The sequence below is a fragment of the Bufo gargarizans genome, chromosome 1 (assembly GCF_014858855.1).
Source record: "Bufo gargarizans isolate SCDJY-AF-19 chromosome 1, ASM1485885v1, whole genome shotgun sequence".
NCBI lineage: Eukaryota > Metazoa > Chordata > Amphibia > Anura > Bufonidae > Bufo > Bufo gargarizans.
This window is the reverse complement of record NC_058080.1, coordinates 602,997,424-603,019,979: the sequence shown is the minus strand read 5'-3', so window position 1 is coordinate 603,019,979 and position 22,556 is coordinate 602,997,424.

Sequence of the window (22,556 nt, the reverse complement as noted above, 5' to 3'; positions counted from 1 at the left end):
CCACTGAATGACAAATAATATATATTTTTTGCCACTAATACCCGCCAAAAAGGGCTTTAAAACTTATAACTACACCGCCTAATGGCAAATAGGCCCTTACTTTTTTCCACTTATACACTCCACAAAAGGCAGTAGAACATATAACTGCACCGCTAAATGGCAAATAATATATATTTTTTTGCCACTAATACACACCAAAAAGGGCTTTAGAACATATAACTGCACCGCTGAACAGCAAATTGGCCCTTATTTTTTTCCTACTTATACACACCGCAAAAGGAATTTATAACATATAACTGCACCACTGAACGGCAAATAATATATATATTTTTTGCCACTAATACACACTGTGGGGATTTGTACTGGTAGACAGGCTTGCGGACGCAGTATAGAGGCAAGGACAGCGTCTTTAACTTAAACAGCTCGCTGTTTATTTACACTTAAGGAAAAGGCAAAAAGTCTGTTTCAAGGAAAACAGTCACCTTGAGTCTGGTGTTTGTTCACACCATGCAGCAATACAGAAGTCCTTGGACATAGCAGAAACCACCTGTTCTCCCGCCAACAAGGTAGCAGACCTTTACACAGGACCCAACTCAAAGACTTACAGAGCTTCACTGTCAGAGAGTAAATTCCTACCACCTGACAGTGCTGCCTGTGTTTTATAGTCCAAACCAAGACCCAGCCTGGAACATGAGGAGCAGCCACCCACCCTGCATTTTGGCTGCTCCCAGTAAGAACCGGACCGGATGGGCTTTACAGACATACTAAATAGCAAAACCATATCAGCCAGCACTAGCTGTTGCTGACACATGAAATTACTAGGTCTCACTTCACCGAGGCCAGGAATCTCGGTGACACATACCTTCCATCAATGACGGACCCTTGTGCCTTCCTGCAATTCCAAAAAGGGCTTTAGAACATATAACTGCACCTCTGAATGACAAATATATATTTTTTGCCACTAATACACACCAAAAAGGGCTGTCTAACTTTACCAAACAGCGGCTAATAAGCCTTTTTTCCCCACTAATACAAGTCAAAAAATACTTTAGAACATATAACTGCACTGCACAAAGACAAATAAGATGTAAAAATAGTTCCTTGTAATAAACCCTGTTAATGGCTGTATCAAACAGCACTTGCACCCCAATAACAAGAACGGTTTCCTAGAATTACAGAGCTGTAAAATTGGTAATTTTGATCCGCAGTCAGTGTAGCAAGATGTAAAAGGATTGTTCCTATTACCCAGGCTGTAAACTCCCCTACTGCACCCAGTTCTGCATCAATACTGTGGAATGATTCCTCCCTATCCTTTTTCCTGAACTTCTATAGAAAAAAATAGGAGTTTTAAAGTCTTTTCTATCACTGTCCCTAGCGCCTGCTGACTCCTCTCCCTGCACTAAGTACACTGGAAAATGGCTGAATCCAAGATGGCTGAGGCTATTTATAGGGATGTGACATCACATGGCTGGCTGGCTGCTGATTGGCTGCATGCATGGCATTGTGGGTGATCCCTCGTTCCCAGAGCTTCTTTCTCCATGTCCAAACAAGCGCAGCAGCCATTATAGAATTCGCTCATCTCTATGTGGTACCTACAAAGTGATTCAGCAATGTTACCTTACAGCACTAATATTCTAGGTTTGATCCAACCAATTGCAAGAACTTCATACCAAGAATGTTATGTTTTTGACTGAGTGTTGAGTATGAGATCACGTGATCAAGTGATGTTTTATGAAAAAAGCATCATAGAAGCTAAACAAGCTGCTGGATTCAATTTAGACCAAAGCTCCTAGGATATCAGGAGTGGACTAGGAACTTAAAGTGGCCCTGGAAAAAAAAAATAAGTGGCCCGTGTAGGCAGATCCTTGACGGAAGGTGGGACAACAGAACTAATCAGAGGCTAGCTATACTGTGGTGCAGGACAAAATACCACCCAACAGAACCAAATACCACAGTGCAGCACAAAATACTGCCTCAACAGAACCAGATACCACAGTGCAGCACAAAATACTGCCTCAACAGAACCAGACACCACAGTGCAGCACAAAATACTGCCTCCGGAAAAAAACAAAAACCAGAGAGCAGTACAAAATACTGTCTCAGCAGAACCAAATTCTACAGTGCAACACAAAAACACTGCCCTAGCAGAACCAGAGACCACAATGCAGCACAAAATACTGCCTCAGCAGAACCAGATACCACAGTGCAGCACAAAAATACTTTCCTAGCAGAACCAGATACCACAATGCAGCACAAAATACTGCCTCAGCAGAACCAGATACCATAATGCAGTACAAAATACTGCCTCAGCAGAAACAAATTCTACAATGCAGCACAAAAATACTGCCCTAACAGAACCAGATACCACAATGCAGCACAAAATACTGCCTCAGCAGAACCAGATATACAGCGCAGCATAAAAATACTGCCCTAGCAGAACCAGATACCACAATGCAGCACAAAATACTGCCTCAGCAGAACCAGATACCACAATGCAGTACAAAATATTGCCTCAGCAGAAGAACATACCACAGTTCAGCACAAAAATACTGCCTCAGCAGAACCAGATGCCACATTGCAGCACACAATACTGCCCAGCAGAACCAGATACCACAGTGCAGCACTAAATACTGCCCCAGCAGAACCAGATGCCACAGTCCAGCACTAAATACTGCCCCAGCAATACCAGATACTACAATGACTACAATGCAGCACAATATACTGCCCCAGCAGAACCAGATGCCACAGTGCAGCACAAAATACTGCTTCAGCAAAACCAAATGCCACAGTGCAGCACAAAATACTGCTTCAGCAGAACCAAATACCACACCAGAACTGCTGGTGAAATTTGTCGGGGGGCAGTGTTTGAGGGATTTTTAAGACAGGAATGTCACTTCTATCAGTAGTTAAATACTAAATACAGTAGAGCAGCTAGGGACAGATCTACAAGTGACAGGAGCTGGAGCCAGCGTGCGGTTACCAGTCTCCCTGGATCCATAGCTACTACAATAGCACCGTGCTATTAACAGTCATAAATTATAAATCAATTATAAAAACAAAATGAAGCAACACAACTGATATTTGTAACTCAGTTTATTTGGCCAATTGATTTTTTATATAATAATTATTAAACGCTTAGGCTATTTTCACACTCACGTTTTGGCTTTCCGTTTGTGAGATCCGTTCAGGGCTCTCACAAGCGGTCCAAAATGGATCAGTTTTGCCCTAATGCATTCTGAATGGAAAAGGAGCCACTCAGAATGCATCAGTTGGCCTCCGATCAGTCTCCATTCTGCTCTGGAGGCGGACACCAAAGCACTGCCTGCAGCGTTTTGCTGTCAGCTTGATGAAACTGAGCCATTTTTTCAGACATAATCTGGCACAATAGAAAACAGATCCGTTTCCCGTTGACTTTCAAGGGAGTTCATGACGGATCTGTCTTGGCTATGTTACAGATAATACAAACAGATCCGTTCATGATGTATGCATGCAGTTGTATTATTGTAATGGATACGTTTTTGCAGATCCAGGATGGATCTGCCCAAAACACGAGTGTGAAAGTAGGCTAAGTCTTACTATCAGTAAAATAGACATATGTCAAGCTAAGGCAATTACCAGTCCATAGGACTATTTGTTAATAATTAATTAAGCACCTCACATATGTCCAGGGTCTATTGACCTGTAGATTAAGATACCACAGTGCAGCACAACATAATGCCTCTGGAAAAACCAAATACCACAGTGCAGCACAAAATACTGCCACCCGTGCCACAGTATGAAACTGTACCATCATCCTTATGACAGCAATACAGTTGAATGCATGAGGGCACTTTCCGCTAGGTGCATAAGTGCTTGATGCTCCTAGCATTAAGTAATGCTGAGAGCATTAGATCTTTATTTACCTAACTGGCGGCCAAGAGAGGGGCTTGGGCGGCCCTTTAGGCATTGGCTTATTGTGAAATTTCCCTGTATTATCTATGGCCAGTCCACCCATGGGGGATATTAAGAAGATTTTCTGTTGTAGTACATAACCTTGTGATGTAATGTTTCTTAGTCAGGGCATCACAGGGCATCACAGATGGAAATCAATATAGGTGTGATACAGGTAATATAGGTGATATAGGTAGTGATGGACGAATATTGGGTGGGACGATCAAATGTTTACGAACCGCAAGTTCGTGGTGGACCCCATTCACTTTAATGGCAGGCGAACCTGAAAAACCTTCAGGTCATATTTGCAGCCACCAAATACTTACAAGAAGTGCACAAATCATGGACAGTGACATACCAGAGGGGAATAAATGGCAAAAAGTCCCCCAAAAAATATGTATTTTAATCATGGGCCATTTTTATGCGTCCTAAAGGGAAACTCTCAGAAATGTGTTTTGCTGGAGCCTAGAAAAATTTAGTTTTAGGTCAAGGGAGTACGGTTCTTAAAAATTAGGCATTCACCTGATATAAAAGAAATTGTGATTATGTGGCTCGAGGTACATTATGCGGTCAATAGATAAAAAATTTTAGGTATTCCACTGGAGTACATTAAACATTAGGCATTCACCAGACAGAATAGAACAAGTAATTATGTGGCTGGAGGTATATTAGACGGTCATTGGATATCAATTTTACTGCCGGCCAGTTGACTACAGGCCCCAAACATTAGGCATTCACTGGACAGAAAAGAACAAGTAATTATGTTGTGGCTGGAGGTATATTAGACGGTCATTGGATATCAAATTTACTGCAGGCCAGTGGACTACGGGCCCCAAAAATTATTAATTTACCGTACAGAAAAGAACAATTGATAATGTGGCTGTAGGTGCAATAGGCGGTCACCGTATAACAATTTTACTGTTGGGCAGTTAGATTACAGTCCCCAAAAATTATGCATTTAACGTACATAAATAATTATGTACGGGCGGAGGTATATTAGACGGTCAATGGATATCAGTTTTATAACAGGCCAGTGGACTATAGGCCCCAAAAATTATTCATTCACCGTACAGAAAAGAACAAGTAATTACCGTATTTTTTGCCCTATAAGATGCACTTTTTTCCCCCCAAAAGTGGGGGGGAAATAGCAGTGCGTCTTATGGGGCGAATGCTGCTGATTTTGCCGTATTTTCAATGATACACCCGCCGCGATGCCGCGCGGCGGGTGTATCAGCTGTGAGGGAGGAGGGGCTGAGGCCGGCATCTGCATTTATAATGACAGCGGGGCCCGTGCAGTGACTGTATTCTACTACACGGGCCCCGCTCACTGTATAATCGTATCTGTATTCTGTAATAGTTAATTATGTATATATCGGTAATCGCATAATCAGCGCTACTTACAGCTACAAGCGCTCGGTAGGTAGCAGAGAGGAGGCAGGCCGGGAGGACGGGTGGGCGGCGCGTCGCTCACTATGTCACGCGCCTGCGCCGCCCACTTTATGAATGAAGCAGGCGGCGCAGGCGCGTGATGTCGTGACTCATGCTGCCAGTACCCGTCCTCCCGGCCTGCCTCCTCCCTCCTCTCTGCTACCTACGGAGCGCTTGTAGTTGTAAGTAGCGCTGATTATGCCATTACCGGTATATACATAATTTCCTATTACAGAATACAGATACGATTATACAGTGAGCAGGGCCCGTGTAGTAGAATACAGTCACTGCACGGGCCTCGCTGTCATTATAAAAGCAGATGCGACCCCCACCCCTTGTATTGAGGGTCATTCACTACAGGGACACTGTTATGGAGGGGTTCTGTGGATGACACGTAGCATAAGATGCTATATATGTGTCATCCACAGATCCCCCCCATAACAGTGTCATACACAGATCCCCATAACAGTGCCACCCAGAAACCCCAATAAGAGCCACCCACAGATCCCCCATAAGTGTCACCTACAGATCCCCATAAGTGTCACCCACAGATCCCCCATAAGTGTCACCCACAGATCCCCCATAAGTGTCACCCACAGATCCCCCATAAGTGTCACCCACAGATCCCCCATAAGTGTCACCCACAGATCTCCCATAACAGTACGTCACCCACATATCCTTCATAACAGTGCGCCTTCCACAGACCACAATTAGTTAAAAACCCACCAAAAGCACATCTATTGGTTCAAAATATTTTTTTTATTATTTTCCTCCTCAAAAACCTAGGTGCGTCTTATGGGCCGGTGCGTCTTATAGGGCGAAAAATACGGGTATGTGGCTGGAGGTATATTAGATTATACATTTTATTGCAGGCGAGTACAAATAGATGTCAAATACATATGTTTAAAACAACAAAAAATATAAAATTGGATTAAAAACATGGCTAACGAAATCCCCCCTCTTAAAAAAACAAATGATAATAGTGGAAATTCAATAACACGTGGTCGTCACAGGTGTTGAATTCCTCCAAGGTCCCAAACATTAGGCATTCACCGGACAGAAAAGGCCTTTTATGCCTCTGTATTTACCTAACACAGGGACCCTTATTTGTTCTGGGTGGTGGCGGATATTTGTGGGCTGTCATGAGGAAATTCAATCAAACGTGATTGTCACAGGTGTTGAATTCCTCCGAGATTCATGCCTCATTCATTTTTAGAAATGTGAGGTAGTCCACACTGTCGTGAGCTAGGCGAGTGCGCTTATTTGTCACAATCTCAAAAGCTGTGCTGAACGTCCTTTCGGACTGGACACTGGACGAGGTGCAAGCCAAGAGTTCCATGGCAAATTGTGCCAGATCTGGCCACAGGTCAAGCCTGTACATCCAGGTGGTAGCAGTGGAAAAGGAGGAGTAAGCCGAGGAGGATAAGGAGGATGGAGTAGGAGGAGGAGAAGAAGAGGCCGGCCTGTATGCAATCCACACGGGAGCCACGGGTTCCATGCTTGACAGCCATCAGAAGGTTCACCCAGTGGGCAGTAAAAGTTATGTACCTTCCCTGACCGTGTTTGCTAGACCATGTGTCTGTGGTCAGATGTATCTTGGCACCGATACTGTGTGCCAGAGATATATTCACTTGCTGCTGAACGTGGCCATATAGCTATAGGATGCCCTTCTGGGAGAAATATTTCATTGTGGTGTGCCAATGGCCAAGAATTTTCTAAAGGCCTCTGAGTCCACCAATTTATATGGCAGTAGTTTGTGGGCTAGCAGTTCCGACAAGCCAGCGGTCAGCCGTTGGGCAAGAGGATTATCCGGAGTCATCATTTTTTTATGCTCGAACATTTGGGCCACGGAAGCCTGCCTTTTGCCAGGTCAATGTGACTGCGGCACAGTAGAAGTTGGAGTGTAGGACAAATGGGAGAAGAGAGGAGAAAGAGAAGGAGAAGAGGCAGGACGTGGAACACCAGGAGTGTGGCTTTGTGGGTTCTGCCGACGTTGATCCCACTGAGCTCGGTGATGGGAGGCCAGGTGCCTTCTTAAGGTAGTCGTCCCTAGGTGAGTGTTGGGCTTACCGCAACTTATGCGTTGACAGCACAGGCTGCAGATGGCAACACTATTATCAGCAGCTGACATATTAAAAAAAGCCCACACTGAGGAGCCATGTGCCAGCGTCATGGGAGCGCAAGATGTCACCGTGCATGGTGCATGTCTAACTCCAGACACATTAGCAGTCTGCTTTTTGCCTCCTGTTCACTGCGAGTTCTGCCTGCTTCTCCTCCTTATCACCTGCTCCGTCTCTCCCTCTGAACTTCTCTCCTCTTTCTTTCTTGTGGGCACCCACGTGACGTCCATCGACACGTCATCATCATCACCTTCACCAACACTGACATTAGAGATCTCGGAGTATTCAGCAACAGCGGGGACCACCCTCTTGGGCTGATCTGGGTACTGTCGTCAGACCGCTGGGTGGCGGCCGTTGCTACCTCCTCTTCCTAATCCGATGCCAAGAATGGCTGCGATTCGGTAAGGTCTGGAAATTGATGGGAAAATAAATCCTCTGACTCGAGTGGAGGGGCTATGGTGGTGGTGTCTTTGCGGGTGCACACAACAGGGAGTGAGGAGAGTGCTGAAACAGAGGATGAGGAGGGTGCAGAAGCGGAAGGCTGAGTGAGCCACTCAATTAACTCTGGTGTGTCCTTTGACGTAATCGCACATACCATCTCCAACTTCCCACTTAGACTCCGGCCTATTTTACCTGCCCGACCTCTACCACCCCTGCGGAACGGCCTGCCTCTTCCTCTGCCTGTCATTTTCAAAATAACCCTGTGCCAAAGCCTGTAGAGAAGAGCAGTATTTGTGGAACCAGGTATATAGAACCCCTTAATCAGCTTTTGGGGAGCAACTGGTATATTATACCAGTTGCAATTAGTTGCTCCAATGGCATTTGTCCCTCTGTATAGCTGCGGTATTTCAGCAGACCCACACACAAATGCTGCACTATATGAGTGCCCTATATAGAAATTATATTATAGGTATAGTACACCACTGCCTCAATCAGATTTTTTGGGGGGCAACTGTTATATCACACCAGTTGCAATTAGTTGTTCCAATGGCGTTCGTCTGGCTGTATAGCTGCGGTATCTAAGCAGAACCGCACACAAATGCCACACAATACAAATGCACTATATAGAAATTATATTATAGGTATATAGCACCACTGTCTCAATCAGATTTTTTGGGGGGCAACTGGTATATCACACCAGTTGCAATTAGTTGTTTCAATGATGTTTGTCCCTCTGTATAGCTGCGGTATCTATGCAGAACCGCACACAAATGCCACACAATACAAATGCACTATATAGAAATTATATTATAGGTATATCGCACCCCTGCCTCAATCAGATTTTTTGGGGGGCAACTAGTATATCACACCAGTTGCAATTAGTTGTTCCAATGGCGTTTGTCCATCTGTATAGCTACGGTATCTCAGCAGAACTGCACACAAATTCGGCATTATACAAGTGCCTTATATAGAAATTATATTATAAGTATATCACACCACTGCCTAAATCAGATTTTTGGGGGGGCAACTGGTATAGCACACAAGTTGCAATTAGTTGTTCCAATAGCGTTTGTCCCTTTGTATAGCTGCAGTATCGCAGCAGAATCACACACAACTGCTGCACAATACAAATGCAGTATAATATACTTTCTATGTTAGAAAGTATATTATAAGTAGAGTACACACCTCAGTATGTCACACCTATCAATAATACACCTATACTAGTCCTTAAAAGGGTTTTTGTGGCCCTATTTGATAGCGTTTGGTGTCTCTATACTCTCTAACAGTCTGTCCCTGCTCCACACAGCAACCTCTCGCTACACTGGCAAAAAACAGAATGTAAAATGGCGGCCAGATTGAATTTATTTATAGGGTAGGGGCTGTGTGTCCATGTGCTGAAACATCTCAATTGGCTGTCCTGTCCCACCTGATGGACGTGTCATGGGTCAAAGTTCTGCACAATGCAAAGAATATGTCGCCGGCGGATATCGCCATATGTTCGCATGTTCGCCGAACAGAAAGGCCATCTCTAGATATAGGTATTACCTATATACAGTTGAAACCAGAAGTCTACATGCACTATATAAAAACACACATATGCATGTTTTTCTCAATATCTGACATGAAATCAGAATAAACCTTTCCTGTTTTTGGTCAATTAGGATTACCATAATTATTATTATTTGCCAAATATCAGAAAAATATGAGAGAGAGAAAATGTTTTAAGGCATTTTTATAACTTTCTGCAAAGTCTAAATTTTTCATACATTTCATTAATATTTTGCACCATTGTCCTTAAACTGTATAACTTGGGTCAAACATTTTGGATATCCTTCCACAAGCTTCTCACAATAGTTGGTCGGAATTTAGGCCCATTCCTCCTGACAAAAGTGGTGTAACTGATCCATGTTTGTTGGTCGCCTTGCTTGCACCTGTCTTTTCAGCTTTGCCCTTAAATTTTCAATAGGATTGAGATCAGGGCTTTGTGATGGTCACTCCAAAACATTGACTTTGTTATCCTTAAGCCACTTTGTAACCAGTAGTGATGAGCGGCATAGGCAATATTTGTTTTTGTGATATTTTGCAAATTAGTAACACAATAGCATAGTAACATAGTTTATAAGGCCAAAAAAAAGACATCTGTCCATCTAGTTCGGCCTGTTATCCTGCAAGTTGATCCAGAGAAAGGAAAAAATATAAAAAATCGGTGAGGTAGAAGCCAATTTTCCCCATTTAAGGGGGAAAAAATTCCTTCCCAACTCCAATCAGGCAATCACAATAACTCCCTGGATCAACGACCCCTCTCTAGTAGCTATAGCCTGTAATATTATTACTCTCCAGAAATACATCCAGGCCCCTCTTGAATTCCTTTATTGTACTCACCATCACCACCTCCTCAGGCAGAGAGTTCCATAGTCTCACTGCTCTTAATGTAAAGAATCCTCTTCTATGTTTGTGTACAAACCTTCTTTCCTCCAGACGCAGAGGATGTCCCCTCATCACAGTCACAGTCCTGGGGATAAATAGATGATGGGATAGATCTCTGTACTGATCCCTGATATATTTATACATATTAATTAGATCTCCCCTCAGTCGTCTTTTTTCTAAAGTGAATAACCCTAATTTTGATAATCTTTCAGGGTACTGTAGTTGCCCCATTCCAGTTATTACTTTAGTTGCCCTCCTCTGAACCCTCTCCAGCTCTGCTATGTCTGCCTTGTTCACAGGAGCCCAAAACTGTACACAGTACTCCATGTGTGGTCTGAATAGTGATTTGTAAAGTGGCAGGACTATTTTCTCATCATGGGTACCTGTGGCCCTTATAATGCAACACATTATCTTATTGGCCTTGGTGGCAGCTGCCTGACACTGGTTTCTACAGCTTAGTTTTCTGTTCACTAAAATTTCTAGGTCCTTTTCCATGTCAGTTTTACCCAGTGTTTTAACATTTAGTATGTACTGGTGACTTGCATTATTCCATCCCATGTGCATAACCTTACATTTTCAGTGTTAAACCTCATCTGCCACTTCTCTGCCCAAGCTGCCAATATATCCAGATCCCTCTGTAGCCGTATACTGTCCTCTTCCGTTTCAATTACTTTACACAGTTTAGTGTAATCTGCAAAAATGTATATTTTACTGTGCAAGCCTTCTACAAGATCATTAATAAATATATTGAAGAGAAAAGGGCCCAATACTGACCCCTGAGGTACCCCTACTAGTGACCGTGACTAGGGATGAGCGAACTCGAATTGTATAGTTCGGGTTCGTACCGAATTTTGGGGTGTCCGTGACACGGACCCGAACCCGGACATTTTCGTAAAAGTCCGGGTTCGGGTTCAGTGTTCGTCGCTTTCTTGGCGCTTTTGTGACGCTTTCTTGGCGCTTTTTGAAAGGCTGCAAAGCAGCCAAACAACAAGCGTCATACTACTTGCCCCAAGAGGCCGTCACAGCCATGCCTACTATTGGCATGGCTGTGATTGGCCAGAGCACCATGTGACCCAGCCTCTATTTAAGCTGGGGTCACATAGCGCCGCCCGTCACTCAGCTCTGATTAGCGTAGGGAGAGGTTGAGGCTGCGACAGTAGGGCGAGATTAGGCAGATTAACTCCTCCAAAGGACTTGATTAATTGATCGATCTGCAGCTGTGGATCATTGAGCTGCTGATACTCAATTGCTCACTGTTTTTAGGCTGCCCAGACCGTTTGTCAGTCACTTTTTTCTGGGGTGATCGGCGGCCATTTTGTGTCTTGCGCGGTGCTGCGACCAAGTGCATCCAAGCTGCGACCAAGTGCATTTAACCCTCAATGGTGTGGTTGTTTTTTGGCTAAAGCCTACATCAGGGTGAAGCTGTCACACCAAGTGCATTTAACCAGCAATAGTCTGTTTATTTTTTGGCCATATACTACATCAGGGGCAAGCTGCGCCTGTCACCAAGTGCATTTAACCCTCAATGGTGTGGTTGTTTTTTGGCTAAAGCCTACATCAGGGTGAAGCTGTCACACCAAGTGCATTTAACCAGCAATAGTCTGTTAATTTTTTGGCCATATACTAAATCAGGGGCAAGCTGCGCCCGTCACCAAGTGCATTTAACCCTCAGTAGTGTGGTTGGTCAAGCTGTCACACCAAGTGCATTTAACCAGCAATAGTCTGTTCATTTTTTGGCCATATACTACATCAGGGGCAAGCTGCGCCCGTCACCAAGTGCATTTAACCCTCAGTAGTGTGGTTGGTCAAGCTGTCACACCAAGTGCATTTAACCAGCAATAGTCTGTTCATTTTTTGGCCATATACTACATCAGGGGCAAGCTGCGCCCGTCACCAAGTGCATTTAACCCTCAGTAGTGTGGTTGGTCAAGCTGTCACACCAAGTGCATTTAACCAGCAATAGTCTGTTCATTTTTTGGCCATATACTACATCAGGGGCAAGCTGCGCCTGTCACCAAGTGCATTTAACCCTCAATGGTGTGGTTGTTTTTTGGCTAAAGCCTACATCAGGGTGAAGCTGTCACACCAAGTGCATTTAACCAGCAATAGTCTGTTCATTTTTTGGCCATATACTACATCAGGGGCAAGCTGCGCCCGTCACCAAGTGCATTTAACCCTCAGTAGTGTGGTTGGTCAAGCTGTCACACCAAGTGCATTTAACCAGCAATAGTGTGGTTATTTTTTGGCCATATCCCAGTCTAATTCTGTCACTAAATCCATACCGGTCACCCAGCGCCTAAATACTAGGCCTCAAATTTATATCCCGCTAAATCTGTCGTTACCGCTGTAGTGTTGTGGCTGGGCAAGTTATTTAGTGTCCGTTAAAGTAAATCTTTTGTTCAGGGTTGAAATACAATTCCCAATTTAGCAATTTCATAATTTAGTGGTTTCTGCTATATCAGAGCTATTTGAAATCTATCCCTAAAAGGGTATATAATATTCAAGGTGCACATAGGGTCATTCAGAATAACTTCACACACACGCTACTGTGCATTTCCAAGTCTAATTCTGTCACTAAATCCATACCGGTCACCCAGCGCCTAAATACTAGGCCTCAAAATTATATCCCGCTAAATCTGTCGTTACCGCTGTACTGTTGTGGATGGGCAAGTTATTTAGTGTCCGTCAAAGCACATTTTTTGTTCTGGGTTGAAATACAATTCCCAATTTAGCAATTTCATAATTTAGTGGTTTCTGCTATATCAGAGCTATTTGAAATCTATCCCTAAAAGGGTATATAATATTCAAGGTGCACATAGGGTCATTCAGAATAACTTCACACACACGCTACTGTGCATTTCCAAGTCTAATTCTGTCACTAAATCCATACCGGTCACCCAGCGCCTAAATACTAGGCCTCAAATTTATATCCCGCTAAATCTGTCGTTACCGCTGTACTGTTGTGGATGGGCAAGTTATTTAGTGTCCGTCAAAGCACATTTTTTGTTCTGGGTTGAAATACAATTCCCAATTTAGCAATTTCATAATTTAGTGGTTTCTGCTATATCAGTGCTATTTGAAATCTATCCCTAAAAGGGTATATAATATTCAAGGTGCACATAGGGTCATTCAGAATAACTTCACACACACGCTACTGTGCATTTCCAAGTCTAATTCTGTCACTAAATCCATACCGGTCACCCAGCGCCTAAATACTAGGCCTCAAATTTATATCCCGCTAAATCTGTCGTTACCGCTGTAGTGTTGTGGCTGGGCAAGTTATTTAGTGTCCGTTAAAGCACATCTTTTGTTCAGGGTTGAAATTCAATTCCCAATTTAGCAATTTCATAATTTAGTGGTTTCTGCTATATCAGAGCTATTTGAAATCTATCCCTAAAAGGGTATATAATATTCAAGGTGCACATAGGGTCATTCAGAATAACTTCACACACAAGCTACTGTGCATTTCCAAGTCTAATTCTGTCACTAAATCCATACCGGTCACCCAGCGCCTAAATACTAGGCCTCAAATTTATATCCCGCTGAATTTGAATAAAATACATTGGGCCAAATAATATTTTTGTTGTTTTGGTGAACCATAACAATGAGGAAAACATCTAGTAAGGGACGCGGACGTGGACATGGTCGTGGTGGTGTTAGTGGACCCTCTGGTGCTGGGAGAGGACGTGGCCGTTCTGCCACATCCACACGTCCTAGTGTACCAACTACCTCAGGTCCCAGTAGCCGCCAGAATTTACAGCGATATATGGTGGGGCCCAATGCCGTTCTAAGGATGGTAAGGCCTGAGCAGGTACAGGCATTAGTCAATTGGGTGGCCGACAGTGGATCCAGCACGTTCACATTATCTCCCACCCAGTCTTCTGCAGAAAGAGCACAGATGGCGCCTGAAAACCAACCCCATCAGTCTGTCACATCACCCCCATGCATATCAGGGAAACTGTCTGAGCCTCAAGTTATGCAGCAGACTCTTATGCTGTTTGAAGACTCTGCTGGCAGGGTTTCCCAAGGGCATCCACCTAGCCCTTCCCCAGCGGTGGAAGACATAGACTGCACTGACGCACAACCACTTATGTTTCCTGATGATGAGGACATGGGAATACCACCTCAGCATGTCTCTGATGATGACGAAGCACAGGTGCCAACTGCTGCGTCTTTCTGCAGTGTGCAGACTGAACAGGAGGTCAGGGATCAAGACTGGGTGGAAGACGATGCAGGGGACGATGAGGTCCTAGACCCCACATGGAATGAAGGTTGTGCCACTGACTTTCACAGTTCGGAGGAAGAGGCAGTGGTGAGACCGAGCCAACAGCGTAGCAAAAGAGGGAGCAGTGGGCAAAAGCAGAACACCCGCCGCCAAGAGACTCCGCCTGCTACTGACCGCCGCCATCTGGGACCGAGCACCCCAAAGGCAGCTTCAAGGAGTTCCCTGGCATGGCACTTCTTCAAACAATGTGCTGACGACAAGACCCGAGTGGTTTGCACGCTGTGCCATCAGAGCCTGAAGCGAGGCATTAACGTTCTGAACCTGAGCACAACCTGCATGACCAGGCACCTGCATGCAAAGCATGAACTGCAGTGGAGTAAACACCTTAAAACCAAGGAAGTCACTCAGGCTCCCCCTGCTACCTCTTCTGCTGCTGCCGCCTCGGCCTCTTCCTCCGCCTCTGGAGGAACGTTGGCACCTGCCGCCCAGCAAACAGGGGATGTACCACCAACACCACCACCACCTCCGTCACCAAGCGTCTCAACCATGTCACACGGCAGCGTTCAGCTCTCCATCTCACAAACATTTGAGAAAAAGCGTAAATTCCCACCTAGCCACCCTGGATCCCTGGCCCTGAATGCCAGCATTTCTAAACTACTGGCCTATAAAATGCTGTCATTTAGGCTGGAGGACACAGACAGCTTCAAACAGCTCATGTCGCTTGCTGTCCCACAGTATGTTGTTCCCAGCCGCCACTACTTCTCCAAGAGAGCCGTGCCTTCCCTGCACAACCAAGTATCCGATAAAATCAAGTGTGCACTGCGCAACGCCATCTGTAGCAAGGTCCACCTAACCACAGATACGTGGACCAGTAAGCACGGCCAGGGACGCTATATCTCCCTAACTGCACACTGGGTAAATGTAGTGGCAGCTGGGCCCCAGGCGGAGAGCTGTTTGGCGCACGTCCTTCCGCCACCAAGGATCGCAGGGCAACATTCTTTGCCTCCTGTTGCCACCTCCTCCTTCTCGGCTTCCTCCTCCTCTTCTTCCACCTGCTCATCCAGTCAGCCACACACCTTCACCACCAACTTCAGCACAGCCCGGGGTAAACGTCAGCAGGCCATTCTGAAACTCATATGTTTGGGGGACAGGCCCCACACCGCACAGGAGTTGTGGCGGGGTATAGAACAACAGATCGACGAGTGGTTGCTGCCGGTGAGCCTCAAGCCCGGCCTGGTGGTGTGTGATAATGGGCGAAATCTCGTTGCAGCTCTGGGACTAGCCAATTTGACGCACATCCCTTGCTTGGCGCATGTGCTGAATTTGGTGGTGCAGAAGTTCATTCACAACTACCCCGACATGTCAGAGCTGCTGCATAGAGTGCGGGCCGTCTGTTCGCGCTTCCGGCGTTCACATCCTGCTGCTGCTCGCCTGTCTGCGCTAACTTCGGCCTTCCCGCTCACTGCCTCATATGCGACGTGCCCACCAGGTGGAACTCCACCTTGCACATGTTGGACAGACTGTGCGAGCAGCAGCAGGCCATAGTGGAGTTTCAGCTGCAGCACGCACGGGTCAGTCGCACTACAGAACAGCACCACTTCACCACCAATGACTGGGCCTCCATGCGAGACCTGTGTGCCCTGTTGCACTGTTTCGAGTACTCCACCAACATGGCCAGTGGCGATGACGCCGTTATCAGCGTTACAATACCACTTCTATGTCTCCTTGAGAAAACACTTAGGGCGATGATGGAAGAGGAGGTGGCCCAGGAGGAGGAGGAGGAGGAAGAGGGGTCATTTTTAGCACTTTCAGGCCAGTCTCTTCGAAGTGACTCAGAGGGAGGTTTTTGGCAACAGCAGAGGCCAGGTACAAATGTGGCCAGCCAGGGCCCACTACTGGAGGACGAGGAGGACGAGGATGAGGTGGAGGAGGATGAGGATGAAGCATGGTCACAGCGGGGTGGCACCCAACGCAGCTCGGGTCCATCACTGGTGCGTGGCTGGGGGGAAAGGCAGGACGATGACGATACGCCTCCCACAGAGGACAGCTTGTCCTTACCCCTGGGCAGCCTGGCACACATGAGCGACTACATGCTGCAGTGCCTGCGCAACGACAGCAGAGTTGCCCACATTTTAACCTGTGCGGACTACTGCGTTGCCACCCTGCTGGATCCACGCTACAAAGACAATGTGCCCACCTTACTTCCTGCACTGGAGCGTGATAGGAAGATGCGCGAGTACAAGCGCACGTTGGTAGACGCGCTACTGAGAGCATTCCCAAATGTCACAGGGGAACAAGTGGAAGCCCAAGGCCAAGGCAGAGGAGGAGCAAGAGGTTGCCAAGGCAGCTGTGTCACGGCCAGCTCCTCTGAGGGCAGGGTTAGCATGGCAGAGATGTGGAAAACTTTTGTCAACACGCCACAGCTAACTGCACCACCACCTGATACGCAACGTGTTAGCAGGAGGCAACATTTCACTAACATGGTGGAACAGTACATGTGCACACCCCTCCACGTACTGACTGATGGTTCGGCCCCATTCAACTTCTGGGTCTCTAAATTGTCCACGTGGCCAGAGCTAGCCTTTTATGCCTTGGAGGTGCTGGCCTGCCCGGCGGCCAGCGTTTTGTCTGAACGTGTATTCAGCACGGCAGGGGGCGTCATTACAGACAAACGCAGCCGCCTGTCTACAGCCAATGTGGACAAGCTGACGTTCATAAAAATGAACCAGGCATGGATCCCACAGGACCTGTCCGTCCCTTGTCCAGATTAGACATTAACTACCTCCCCTTAACCATATATTATTGGACTCCAGGGCACTTCCTCATTCAATCCTATTTTTATTTTCATTTTACCATTATGTTGCGAGGCTACCCAAAGTTGAATGAACCTCTCCTCTGTCTGGGTGCCAGGGCCTAAATATATGCCAATGGACTGTTCCAATGTTGGGTGACGTGAAGCCTGATTCTCTGCTATGACATGCAGACTAATTCTCTGCTGACATGAAGCCAGATCCTCTGTTACGGGACCTCTCTCCTCTGCCTGGGTGCTGGGCCTAAATATCTGACAATGGACTGTTGCATTGGTGGCTGACGTGAAGCCTGATTCTCTGCTATGACATGCAGACTAATTCTCTGCTGACATGAAGCCAGATTGTCTGTTACGGGACCTCTCTCCTCTGCCTGGGTGCTGGGCCTAAATTTATGAAAATGGACTCTTGCAGTGGTGGGTGATGTGAAGCCTGATTCTCTGCTATGACATGAAGACTGATTCTCTGCTATGACATGAAGACTGATTCTCTGCTGACATGAAGCCAGATTGTCTGTTACGGGACCTCTCTCCTCTGCCTGGGTGCTGGGCCTAAATTTATGACAATGGACTGTTGCAGTGGTGGCTGACGTGAAGCCTGATTCTCTGCTATGACATGCAGACTGATTCTCTGCTGACATGAAGCCAGATCCTCTGTTACGGGACCTCTCTCCTCTGCCTGGGTGCTGGGCCTAAATTTATGAAAATGGACTGTTGCAGTGGTGGGTGACATGAAGCCTGATTCTCTGCTATGATATGAAGACTGATTCTCTGCTGACATGAAGCCAGATCCTCTGTTACGGGACCTCTCTCCTCTGCCTGGGTGCTGGGCCTAAATATCTGACAATGGACTGTTGCATTGGTGGCTGACGTGAAGCCTGATTCTCTGCTATGACATGCAGACTAATTCTCTGCTGACATGAAGCCAGATTGTCTGTTACGGGACCTCTCTCCTCTGCCTGGGTGCCGGGCCTAAATTTATGAAAATGGACTGTTGCAGTGGTGGGTGACGTGAAGCCTGATTCTCTGCTATGACATGAAGACTGATTCTCTGCTGACATGAAGCCAGATTGTCTGTTACGGGACCTCTCTCCTCTGCCTGGGTGCCGGGGCCTAAATATCTGAGAATGGACTGTTCCAGTGGTGGGTGACGGGAAGCCAGATTCTCTGCTATGGGACCTCTTTCCAATTGATTTTGGTTAATTTTTATTTATTTAATTTTTATTTTAATTCATTTCCCTATCCACATTTGTTCGCAGGGGATTTACCTACATGTTGCTGCCTTTTGCAGCCCTCTAGCCGTTTCCTGGGCTGTTTTACAGCCGTTTTAGTGCCAAAAAGTTCGGGTCCCCATTGACTTCAATGGGGTTCGGGTTCGGGACGAAGATCGGATCGGGTTCGGATCCCGAACCCGAACATTTTCGGGAAGTTCGGCCGAACTTCTCGAACCCGAACATCCAGGTGTTCGCTCAACTCTAACCGTGACCCAATCTTAGTGTGTACCGTTAATAACCACCCTCTATTTTCTACTACTGAGCCAGTTACTTACCCACATACAGATATTTTCTCCCAGTCCAAGCATTCTCATTTTATATACTAACCTTTTATGCAGTACAGTGTCAAATGCTTAAATTTGCTAATTCAAGAATTTGCGATTTTTCTTGATTGTGATAATTGGCAATGTAGTTTGCGCTTATTGGGTGAGCAATACAGGTGTGTCTCACTTTTGCTATATTTGTCAAGCTGCTAGAATTTGAGACTGGAGAAAATGGTTGGCAGCAAATTTCATGACTGTGAGGAAGAACTCCTAGAGTGCTTCAATATATTCGTGATTGCGCAAATCGGCACTAATGATGCGCATGTCTTTGGCATAATACATGCAACTTCACATTTTATCAGGTCTGAGTACATACAGTCCTGATCAAAAGTTTAAGACCACTTGAAAAATGGAAAAAAATCATATTGTGAGACAAAACTTTTTTTGGAGCATTCAATTTAATGAAAACAACAAATAAACTGAAACAGGCTGTTTTTCAGCTGATCAAAAGTTTAGGACCACCCCTCCAAAAAAAAAAACTAAACCCCCCCCAAAACATAAATCCAACTTCCAAACATGAACTCAGTAGCGAGTAGCTCCGCTGTTTATCACTTCCAAAATTCGTTTTGGCATGCTTGATGCAAGCGTTTTCATGAGTTGAGTGGGAACATTTCTCCAAGTGGTGAAGACGGACGCACGAAGGCCATCTACTGTCTGAAACTGTTGTCCATTTTTGTAAACTTCCCTTGCCATCCATCCCCAAAAGTTCTCAATTGGATTTAGATCAGGGGAACACGCAGGATGGGCCAAAAGAGTGATGTTATTCTCCTGGAAGAAGTCCCTTGTCCTGCGAGCATTGTGTACTGTAGCGTTGTCCTGTTCAAAAACCCAGTCATTACCACACAGACGAGGGCCCTCAGTCATGAGGAATGCTCTCTGTAACATCTGGATATAGCCAGCGGCCGTTTGATGCCCCTGCACTTCCTGAATCACCATTGTTCCACTGAAGGAAAAAGCACCCCAGACCATTATGGCGCCCCCTCCACTGTGGCGCATAGAAAACATCTCAGGTGGAATCTACTTGTCATGCCAGTAACTTTGGAAACCATCAGGACCATCAAAGTTAAATTTTTTCTCATCAGAGAATAAATCTTTCTTCCACCTTTGAATGTCCCATGTTTGGTGCTCTCTTGCAAAGTCCAAACAAGCAGGTCTGTGGCGTTCAAGGAGACAAGGTCTTTGAAGACGTTTTTTGTTTTTGTGTTTTTGAAGCCCTTCAGTCTCAGATGCCATCTGATGGTTATAGGGCTGCAGTCAGCACCAGTAAGGGCCTTAATTTGGGTTGAGGATTGTCCAGTGTCTTGACGGACAGCCAATTGGATCCTCCGGCTCAGTGCTGATAAAAAATTTGGGGGTCTTCCACTTGAATTTTTGTTCCATAACCCTCAGGATCATTTAAGAAATTCCAAATGACTGTCTTACTGCGTCCCACCTCAGCAGCGATGGCGCGCTGTGAGAGACCCTGCTTATGCAGTTCAACAACCCGACCACGTTCAAAAAGGGAGAGTTTTTTTGCCTTTGCCATCACAACGTGTGACTACCTGACATAAAATTACAATGAATCCACATCTTTGCACAGATTTGGCATTTTAAAGGCATGTGGTCCTAAAATTTGGATCAGCTGAAAAACAGCCTGTTTCAGTTTAATCGTTATTTTCAATTAATTGAATGCACAAAAAATGTTTTGTCTCACTCTCATTTCTTCTTGTTGCATGTTGAAGCTCTACTTGGAACCTTGTTAAGATCCAACAATGTAAAATATGATTTTTTGCAATTTTTCAAGTGGTCTTAAACTTTTGATCAGGACTGTATTATTGATTGGTGCACTAAGTATTGTTATGACATCACAGCTCTATGTCTGTAGCATGTATGTAACACATACGTGTGCACAATAATTCCTATCACACTACCTAACACACTGCACTGGAACCTATCAGCTACACTATATCACTATCTAACGTACACTGACTATCTCCCACTAACTATCTATATTTTATATATGAGCTAACTATCTAATGTAATTTAATAAGAATCCAGATAAGTCTGCACAGCACAGAGCACAGTAATGACACTGCTCTTACAACTGCAACAAACAGCAGAAAATGGCTGATGAGTAGTTTCTCATATAGTAAAGAGGTAGGCAACTTCCCTATTTCTTGCTAGGGATGTGCTAAGCTTTGACAAAGATATTGCAGCCTTCTCATTGGCCCACAAGCAAAAAGGGAGTGTACTGATGAAAAATAAAAAAAAATTTGAATATTCACGATTACGAATATATAGCACTATATTCTAGATTTTCACAAATTCTCGAAGTGCCAATATTTGCAATAAAAAATTGCTATTAGAATATTTGCGAGCAACACTAGTAACCAGTTTGGCAGTAAGAACCATTTCTGCCTAAGCTTTAACTTCCTGGCTAATGTCTTATTGAGATGTTGCTTCCGTATTTCCACATAATCTTCTTTCCTCATGATGCCATCTATTTTGTGAAGTGCACCAGTCCCTCCTGCAGCAAAACAACCTCACAACATGATGTTGCCACCCCCGTGTTTCACAGTTGGAATGCTGTTCTTAGACTTCCAAGCTTCTCCCTTTTTCCTCCAAATGTAAGGATGGTGATTATGGCATTATGGCCAAAAGTTCAATTTTAGTTGTCTCCAAAAATGTAGGTCTTTGTTCCTGTGTGCATTTGCAAACATTAATCTGGCTTTTTTATGTGTCTTTTGGAGTAATGGCTTTTTTCTGGCAGAGTGGCCTTTCAGCCCATGTTGATACAGTACATGTTTCACTGTGGATATTGACACAATCTTGCCAGCTTCTGCCATCATCTTCACAAGGTATTTTGCTTTTGTTCTTGGGTTGATATGCACATGTCGGACCAAAGCACGTTCATCTCTTGGACACAGAACTAGGGATGAGCGAACTCGAACTGTATAGTTCGGGTTCGTACCGAATTTTGGGGTGTCCGTGACACGGACCCGAACCCGGACATTTTCGTAAAAGTCCGGGTTCGGGTTCGGTGTTCGTCGCTTTCTTCGCGCTTTTGTGACGCTTTCTTGGCGCTTTTTGAAAGGCTGCAAAGCAGCCAATCAACAAGCGTCATACTACTTGCCCCAAGAGGCCATCACAGCCATGCCTACTATTGGCATGGCTGTGATTGGCCAGAGCACCATGTGACCCAGCCTCTATTTAAGCTGGAGTCACATAGCGCCGCCCGTCACTCTGCTCTGATTAGCGTAGGGAGAGGTTGCGGCTGCGACAGTAGGGCGAGATTAGGCAGATTAACTCCTCCAAAGGACTTGATTAACTGATCGATCTGCAGCTGTGGATCATTGAGCTGCTGATCCTCAATTGCTCACTGTTTTTAGGCTGCACAGACCGTTTGTCAGTCACATTTTTCTGGGGTGATCGGCGGCCATTTTGTGTCTTGTGGTGCGCCAGCACAAGCTGCGACCAAGTGCATTTAACCCTCAATGGTGTGGTTGTTTTTTGGCTAAAGCCTAAATCAGGGTGAAGCTGTCACACCAAGTGCATTTAACCAGCAATAGTCTGTTCATTTTTTGGCCATATACAAAATCAGGG